General features: G+C 33.2%; 1 pseudogene; it reads left to right on the top strand.

Annotated features, from left to right (window-relative positions):
* The first annotated feature begins 2,367 nt into the window (after window positions 1-2,367).
* LOC145035592 (uncharacterized) lies at window positions 2,368-5,704 on the top strand (annotated as a pseudogene).
* Window positions 5,705-10,443: the final 4,739 nt, after the last annotated feature.

Here is a 10,443-nt window from a genome sequence, read left to right as displayed (position 1 = left end):
AATAGGTTCCAAAGGAAAAGTTCACCAAAGTCTCACTAAAGTCTCACATTTTGAAACGAAAACCAAAACATAATACAATTTTTTTGAAAAGTACAAAAAAAGGATATTCAAATTAAATAGTTTAAATGAAGAGGTTGTTGGTAGTCTTAAGACATAAGTAGAATAAAATAGTTAAATTATTAATTTTAATATAACTTAGATGGTTAATTTAAATCAAAATTTTAGTTAAACTTGGAAAAATTGAGAGACTAATTTACAAATACTTAAAGGTTATAAATCATACTGTTAAGCCTAAATTGTAATCATAAGTTAACAAAAAAAAGACCATGAAAATATTTGTTATAATCATTAAGAGTTTTCAAATAAGTAGCTTAAAAATAACTTACAATAAAAATAGTTAAAAGTAATATTATATAAAAAAATTATAATGTTATATTTAAAACCAAAAACAATATTTGTTGTTTTAAATAATCATAATCAAAGAAACTAATAATATTCATAGAAAACTTTTATAAAAATTAAATGTCTAAAACCAAATTAAAATAATTAAGAGTTTCCTAATATATTATTTTAAATAACTTACAACAACAATAATTAAATGTAACATTATAAAGAAAAATTATATTGTTACCTTTAAAAACAAAAAAATGTTTGATGTTTAAAATAATTAGAATGATAGAAATTAAAATATTAAGCAAATAAATTTTTTAAAATTAATTAATCATAACAACACATATAAATATCATTAAACTATATATTATATTTAATTTTATTAATGAGTAACCCGCAGGTAGAGGCCATCGAGACTATAAAATTTTTAAAAATGTCTATATTATTATGTAATTCAAAATAAACAATGCTTATACCAACTTATTATAAGATTTATTATATAAAAGTTAACAACGTCATTGATATATTTAAAATATATATTTTTATATATTTCAAAAATATTGTTGCATTTTGCGCAACGCGCGAGTATTCGCCTAGTTTGTATAAAAAATGAGGTTGAGATATATACTGATTGTGAGTTATATTGATCATGGAAGAAATTGCAAGCTGATTATCATATATTTGTGAATATTGTTAATTATTGCAATCTGGAAAGAAATAAAACAAGGTCTCTCCCTCAACATATATATTGATATTTTCCAAAAACATGATATTTAGTGTTAAGCAAGTTTTAATTGCCAAAGACATCATAAGAACATTAAACAGCTACAAATATATGTAAATTTGGTTCACATTTTAAAGTTTAATGTTACCTAATACCATTGCCTGGGAACCATTCTTCTCTGATTTTGTATTGCGTGTGTACAAATTTTTTAGGCAGAACTAACAAATGTTTGGAGGCATTTATTTTCTATAAATATTATTTGTTTTCAAGTACTCTATGATATCACAACACTACTAAAAAGAAATCGTTCAGGCATTTCTTAACATTCATTAGACTCACATGCACAAATGATTCCTCCCTCTCGATTCAAATTTTGACCATTTTGCTCCAGGTGTTGCTTTGGTGAAATTCAACTGTTTTTGTTTTGTGGCGAATTCTGTCGCTAATATGTGCAGATAAGGACTCGATCTATGAGAAACAAACAATAATACAGCTGTACTGCACTTTAAATTTATTTAATTGTCTTCATTTTCAAGTCTATGTAAGTATGCGACGTTTTAGACACCTCAGGAGATAAAAGGAATTAACAGATGAAATGAAATAGATTGCAGGGAACAATAAGAACATTAGTATTTATTTAATTATCTTCATATTTATATTATTTTCCGGTTTTCCCTCATTCACACTTTCAAGGAACACTCCATGTCCATTTGTTTTTTGGATTCTTTTAAAGGGCCCTATGTGGCTATGTTCCTGTCCCCATTGACCCATTTCACACAGTTTTCACGTGGATCATCTGCATAATAATAGTAGTCTCACATACATAATTAATTATGAAGTAAAACACAGTTGGAGTGAAATTTCTATTAGCATTTATCAGAAAACAAAAATAAATGTCTAAATGATCAAGTTAAGTTATATTATTACATTGTGAAATCCAACAATAACATATAATACCACATGGATTCTTTTTGTAAACCTCACGCCTTTCTAAATTTCGGGTGACAACGAGTTATACTGTTCTAAAAGAAGGATTAATATCATGACAGATAGATACAATTCAAAGTGTAACACACACCTTTGCGGAAAATTTTGGCATGTTAAAAGACACGCCTTGTGGAAAAATTTGACATTGTCCAAATTTCCATTTCGAGCATGTGAAAAAGAAAACAAGAGAAAAATGTAGCTCAGCTATAAATTAGGACGAGCAAACCATTCATTTTTTTATTGAAAGCAACATTGCAAAGCAAATAATGTCTTCATCAAACTTCCTACTTTTCTCTCTAACTCTACTAATCATCATACTCTCCCCCACACCCTATTTTACTTCTGCTTCTTTAGAGGAAGCTAATGCTCTTCTTAAATGGAAAGCAAGCCTTCAAATCCCAAAAAACTCCTTGCTCTCTTCATGGATTCCCTTCCCTTTGAATTCCAGTGCATCAGTTCCATGCAGTTCTTGGTTTGGAGTAGTTTGCAATGCTGATGGGAGCATTCAGAAGTTGAACCTCACATCATTTGGATTAATGGGTACGCTTCATCGATTTTCATTCTCTTTGCTACACAATCTTACACATTTTAATCTCAGTCTAAACAACTTATATGGCCCCATCCCACCAGAAGTAAGACACTTGTCCAAACTTGTATATCTTGACGTTTCATTGAACAAGTTTTCTGGAGTAATCCCACCAGAAATAGGAAACCTGCACCAGCTAACCATCTTGTCCTTATACTCGAACAATATCTCTGGTCCCATTCCTATTGAACTTGGCAATTTGAAGTCTCTCACTCATCTTGTGGTGTACAAAAATCAACTTAGTGGTTCTATTCCTTCATCATTGGGTAATTTGACATCTTTGAATCTCCTTAATTTGTACCAAAATCAACTCTCTGGCCCCATTCCTGTTGAACTTGAGAATTTGAAGTCTCTTGTTGAGCTTGACGTGACTGAAAACCAACTTACTGGTTCTATTCATTCATCATTGGGTAATTTGACATCTTTGAATCTCCTTAATTTGTACCAAAATCAACTCTCTGGTCCCATTCCTGTTGAACTTGGGAATTTGAAGTCTCTCACTGATCTTGAGGTGAGCATCAATCAGCTTAGTGGTTGTATTCCTTCATCATTCGGTAATTTGACATCTTTGAATTTCCTTTATTTGGACCAAAATCAACTCTCTGGTCCTATTCCTCCTGAACTTGGGAATATAATGTCTCTTGTTGATCATGTGGTGAGCCTCAATAAGCTTAGTGGTTCTATTCCTTCATTATTCGGTAATTTGACATCTTTGAATAGGTTTTATTTGGAGCAAAATCAACTCTCAGGTCCCATGCCGGCCAAGCTTGGGAAATTTCACTTATCTTGTGGTGTACTACAATCAACTTAGTGGTTCTATTCCTTCATCATTGGGTGATTTGACAAATTTGAATGCCCTTTATTTGGACCATAATCAACTCTCTGGTCCCATTCCTATTGAACTTGGGAATTCGAAGACTCTCACTCATCTTTTGGTGTACAACAATCAGCTTAGTGGTTCTATTCCATCATCCCTAGCAAACCTCAGCAACCTACAGTGGCTAACCCTAGGTGTGGTCCCATTCCTAGTGAACTTGGGAAGTTGAAGTCACTCACTCATATTTCGGTGGTCAAAAATCAGCTTGGTGGTTTTATTCTATCATCATTTGGTGATTTGACATCTTTAAATCTCCTTTATATGCATCAAAATGAGCTTGCTGGTCCCATTCCTGGTGAACTTGGGAAGTTGAAGTATCTCACTGATTTTCGGGCGAACAACAATCAAATTAATGGTTCTATTCCTCCAAAGTTTGGAAATTTAACTCAACTACAAAGACTTAATCTGTCTTCAAATCATTTGGTTGGTGAGATCCCAAAGGAGTTTGGGAAGATGAAAAGTATATACCTCTAGAGCTTGGATTTTGTGAACTCCTTGAAGTACTGGATCTATCCAAAAACAGATTGAATGGGTCAATTCCAAGAAGTATCGGTCAATGGGAACAAATCCACTACTTGAATCTTAGTAATAACAAACTCAGTGAGAAAATTCCATCCGAGATTGGTAAATTAGTTCATCTTACCGAACTTGATTTATCTCATAATTTTCTCACGAAAGAGATACCATCTGAAATTTCAAAGTTTGCAGAGTTTGCAAAAATTGGATCTTTCTCACAATAGACTATCCGGTTGTATTCCTGATGCTTTTATGAATTTGCCTAACGTGATTGATATCAACCTTTCTTACAATGAGCTCTCAGGTCCAGTCCCATCTTGCGCTAACTTTGTGAATTCATCCTTAGAAAGCAATCCAGATTTGTGTGGGAATGTTACGGGATTGAAACTTTGTCCAAGTCAGACTATGAAGAAGAAAAATGATCCCTTCCATCATAAGCTTATCCTTGTAATTATGATCCCCCTTATCGGGACTCTTATACTTGGTGTATTCATGTATGGCCTCATTGCTTATCAACAACAAAAGAAAAAGTCTCCACAAAAACCATTGGATGAAGAAAGTGGTGATTATTTCTCTATCACAAGTTTTGATGGAAAAGTGGTGTATGTTGATATCTTGAAGGCAACAAATGATTTCGATGAAGTATACTGCATTGGGACCGGAGGATATGGGACTGTGTACAAAGCCGAGCTACAACCTAACAATGTGGTAGCTGTCAAGAAACTTCACTCAGGATCGGAAAATGTTGATCATAATGGATTCCTTAATGAGGTACGAGCATTAACGAACATAAGGCATCGAAACATAGTGAAACTCTATGGATATTGCTCCCATGTTCGCCACTCATTTTTGATTTATGAATACCTTGAAAAGGGAAGCCTTGGATCAATATTAAGAAGCGATGTCTTGGCAAAAGAATTGGATTGGTTGAAACGGGTAAATATTGTAAAGGGTGTAGCTAATGGTTTGGCTTATATGCATCACGACTGCTCGCCTCCTATAATTCATAGAGACATTTCCATTGCCAACATCCTTCTCGATTCTGATTATGAGGCACATATTTTTGATTTTGGGACCTCCAAGCTTTTAAAGCTAGACTCATCCAACTGGACCGCAATTGCAGGCACATATGGTTATATCGCGCCAGGTAACACAATCTTGTGATTGTACTTCTACATCTTCTTAAGTTTCATGATATATATAAATATGTATATATGTGTATCTATTTTAGAGTCTTATGGGGTTGATATCGCTATTTTTGTTTTTATCCCATGCTTCTTTGGATGTAGAGCTTGCTTATACGATGGTGGCAAATGAGAAATGTGATGTGTATAGCTTTGGAGTTGTTGCACTAGAAGTGATGATTGGAAAGCATCCTGAAGAACTGATAACATCTTTACCAACATTGTCTGTTGAGTATCTGGTCGCAGAAAATGTGGGAGATAGTCGGATTCCGTCTCCCTCGTCACAAGTTGAGAAACAAGTTAGGTTGGTTTTGAGTCTCGCAAGAGCATGTTTGAACTCCAATCCACTTGAAAGACCAACAATGCAGAAAGTTTCAAATCTGTTAATGAAGGATCTGCTTTGACTTGACATATCTTACTTGATATACTCAGAGTTTTAGTGTTTTTTACTTTTATTAAGTTCCCTATATGCATCCTGTCAATATGTATTCATCTAAATGGGTATCCATCTAAATGGCTCCTTGTTCAGAAGCTTAACATATGTTTGTAGTAGTAAACAATTAAGTCAATGAAGATCGCTATAGTTGTAAAAAACTTGCTACTACAAACCAAGGACAACGCCATACACACATCCCTCAAACAAGAAATTATGTAAAAAAAATTTGGTATATTTTTTATATTTGTTTTAATTTACGATTTAGTAAGTTCCATGTTTTAAAACGAATAATTATTATAGTTACTTCATATTTTCAAATGTGTATATATATATATATATATATATATATATATATATATATATATATATATATATATATATATATATATATATATATATATGTGTGTGTGTGTGTATATTAACATACAATTTTATTCTTGCACAACGTTATATCCCACTTACCCTACCTAAATCATTAAAATATATCTCTATTTTATATTAGATGGTGAACAATCCAAGGTAATGGTGAGAGATATCAATGGAGAATTTTATCAAAATATAGATGATCGAGATATGTCTTTACAAAGATGGAAAATTTTAAATATTAAGAAAAAATTTCAAATATCAAAGCAATTTACACAGCATAAACATTTTTTACCCACTCTCCATTCCTTGCATTCTTTTAAGCTATTGGTATGCATTTCACTTCACTTTGAAATGGCATGACATTGATGTAATGTTTACATGATTTTACACATCACAAAAAAAAAAAAAAAAATCAAGCTTTGACCACCTAAGTGTTGATGCCTTTAGTGTCACCAGACATTTTCTGTAATTGGAAATGATATGTGAGGTAATTAACAGGCTTATTCAAAAGAGAAAAAAAAAAAAAAAAAAAAAAAAAAAAAAAAAAAAAAAAGTCAAGCTTCGCGCCTAATTAGATCTCTGAAGTAAAACAGAGGAGCCAACTACCAAGGAGTGGATGATTCTCGATGTCCTTGAATTCTCATTCATAATCTCATCTCTCCTTCTGAAATCTCAGCGGTAAGTAACTAACTGTGTGATGATTTAATGATATTCATTGGATGTTTTGATTTATTAATTTGTTGAAAAAAATTGTGAATTAATGTTTGTTTTGGTGCAAGATGTCATCGAATCAGTTAGTTATTAGTTTTTTTTATCGTTGATTTGATTGTAAGATATACTCTAGTTTTGTCTCTTAATAGGAAGTGGAAATTGGAAGCAATCAACTTGACTCACCAATTGGAATTGGAATTGGAATAGGCATTTGCATTGGAATTCTAATTAAAATTTGGAGATTGGAGTTTTTGTCTTAGCGCAGCTTCTTGCTCAATCCCCCAGGGATACGGATACGGGTGGCAAATCCGACAGTCGTATTGTATTTTTAACTAACGCAACACGACATGATGTTGTCTTTTGATTTACAAACACAAAAACGATACAATTAAAACATGATAAATACAACCAACACGAAAAACATGAAAAGACAAAATAAAATAAAATTTTAGTTTTTTTAATTTAAAATTAATAATCTTACAAAACATGAGTAACACGAGAACACATGTTAACTCGTGTCAATTTTGTGTCAAATGTTGAACACAAATACGACATGAAGGCGTTTTTTTTTTCTTTTTTACCTTTTACACAAACACAAATTTCAATTTTAATTTTGTTTTGTATCATGTCATGAATTGTCATCGTACTCCCCAGTAATTGATATTTGCTGATTAGGGCCGATTTATTTTTGTTTAATGAATTTTATTGGCTATTACTATTTCCTTTTTGGTTAGTATTTGTGAAGAAAGCGATATTTAGCCAACTTGTTATTATCATTCACCAAAACAAGGTTATAAAGGGAGAACACAAAACAAACTCCCAAACATTACGCGAGAAATAAAAAGCAAAAGGAAGGTAAGTTAACAAGAATACGTAAGTAAAACAAAATATTTCTTTACTCCTCAATATGGAGGATGAAGGTCAAGAATGTCTAGCCTGTCAAGGAGAAAACGAAGCTGACGGGCGCCCAATGGTTTGGTGAAAAGGTTAGTAGTAATATGGTTCTTAGAATCGATATGCAGTGGAAGGATTTCTTTAGATTCCACATGTTCCCAAACAAAATGACAATCTATTTTGACGGCGTTTAGTGCGCTCGAGAAAGGCCAGATTATTAGCAATGTCACGAGTAGCAACATTGTCACGAAATAAGGGTGTGGGCTCAACCATGTCAACATGCAACTAACAAATTGTTTCACTCATGGTAGTTGCCATGGAGCGATACTCAGCTTCTACTGAGGAATTAGAGACAACCGACTACTTCTTGGTCTTCTATGAAACCGAAGCTCCTCCTAAGAGAAGAAGGTAACCAATTCTTGATTTTCTTGAGAAAAGGCAACCTAACCAATCCGCATCACAGTATCTAACGATCTTCAACTCCACCACTCTTGGAATGTAGATACATTGTCCCGAAGTATTCTTAATATACCTAAAGATGAGAGTAACGGTTACCAGTGTTCTTCACGAGTATCAGAAAAAAAAAAAAACTAAGAGTGTTGACATAGTAAGCAATGTCTGGTCGGGTAGCCTGGAGGTACAAAAGTCTCCCGAGTAGGTAACGATATTGCTTGGCATCAGTCAGCTAGCTTTCAAGACAATGGTCAATTTTTAGTTGTTTCACATCATCCACATAGATGAGAATGGAAACAAAGGAGTTGCCTTCTTTGAAAGTGAAAAGGGAATGGCCAGTTTGTATCTAATCTGAATCGAAGCCGAGGTGAACCGTTGGTAACACGAGTGAAAGGCTTGTTTTAGGCCGTATAGGGACTTTTTGAAGCGACAAAACTAGGTTTCATTTTGTTTAGAGAATCCTTGAGGAATCTCCGTATAAACTGCTTCTTGAAGATTAACATGCCAGAACGCGTTATTGACGTCCAATTGGTGAAGCAACTAATCCCCCTTAAACTACCGTATTAAACAGCAAAGTGTAACTAATTTAGTGACAAGGGAAAAAGTGTTGTGATAATCAATGCCTTCAATTTGGGTAAATCATTTAGCCACGAGACGAGCTTTGTATCTCTCAATTTCACCGGTTGGTTTATATTTGGTCTTATAAACCCACTTAGAGTCGAGGGAAAATGACTAATAAGCCTAATGAAGTTTTCAAACCGTTCAAAAAACCCAATTATATTTTGTGTGTTCAAGAAAACCCAACGAACTTAACCTTTTATCTAAAAAACCCAACAAACTTACACTTTCTCTCACTTCTCATTTAGGGTCAACCGGCTAATGAAAGTCAATGAATGACATGGCTTATGACGTGTAATTAATTATCGGAAAATGACTTGTAACACCAACAAAGATTCAAAATCATTCAAAAAACCTCAATCATGTTTTGTTTGTTGAAAAAAAGCTAGTGAACTTACGCTTTTATTCAATTTTCATTAGAGGCAACAAAATTCATTAAGTATATAACTAGTTGGCAAATGACATGGCATTATATTAAATGACATGGAATAAACAAATTAGAATTGCCCTTTATATATCGATTTAGGGCTTGGAGAAGAAAAAAACAAATCATGTCTGTATTCGATCTCTTGTAATAGCTACTTCTTCCTCTCAATCGTTGATATCCAACTCAAGATCTACAAAGAAGATATTTGATGATGAAAACCCTTGTGGATGTGGGCTCCCTTTTTGGATTTGTACATCTAGAATGGAGGATCATCATGTGAAAAAAAAAAGTTTATGGCTTGTTCGAGCATATGGGAAGGTATAACAGAAAGCTTTATCATGTCCATATTCTATCTATTTGTTTGGTTTCTTTCAAAAACAAAAACTTATTAAAATGGACATGATAAATATTTTAATTACACTTACCCATCTGTTCGAACAAGCCCTAAACATTATCTCTGGATGATCCTCCATTCTAGATGTCCAAATCCGAAAAGGACGCCTATATCCACAAGAGTTTGCATCATCAAATATCTTCTTTGTAGATCTTGAGTTAGACATCAACGATTGAGAGAAAGAATAAGAAGTAACTATTACAAGAGATCGAAAACAGACGCCATTCGTTTTTCTCTTCTCCAAGTCCTAAATCAATATATAAAGGACAATTCTAAATTTCTAATCTATGTGTTCCATGTCATTAAATATATAATGCCATGTCATTTGCCACCTATTTGTATACCTAATGAATCTGATTGCCTCTAATGAAAATTGAACAAAAACATAAGTCTGTTAGGTTTTTTTCAACAAACAAAACATAATTGGGGCTTTCTGAATGGTTTTGAAATTTCATTGGTCTTACAAGTCATTTTCCGATATTTAATTACACGTCATCAGTCATATCATTTGTTGACTTTCAGTGTAAGTTAGTTGGGCATTTTTAGACAAAATGTTAAGTTCGTTGGGTTTTCTTGAACAGATAAAACATGATTGGGGTTTTTTGAACGGTTTGAAAACTTCTTTGGGCTTATAATTCATTTTCCCTAGAGTTGATGGTCTGTTTCCCTTTCGGTAGATGTTCAAGACTCAAGGTGTTATGTTTTCCTTTTGCATGGCTTCCTTCCATGGGTCCTGCATAACTTCTTTAAAGCTTTTTGGTACATTGTTTTTTGAAAGCTGTTACGCAGCCCTATGTATGTTAGAAAATTTATCATATAGGAGATATTTTCCAAGAGAATGTGCCATTAAAGAAGTTGAGTGAGGAGTGGGTTGTGTGTG

Source organism: Lactuca saligna, chromosome 3 (genome assembly GCF_052625555.1).
Source record: "Lactuca saligna cultivar CGN05327 chromosome 3, ASM5262555v1, whole genome shotgun sequence".
Taxonomy (NCBI): domain Eukaryota; kingdom Viridiplantae; phylum Streptophyta; class Magnoliopsida; order Asterales; family Asteraceae; genus Lactuca; species Lactuca saligna.
This window is presented reverse-complemented; position numbering and strand designations above follow the sequence as displayed.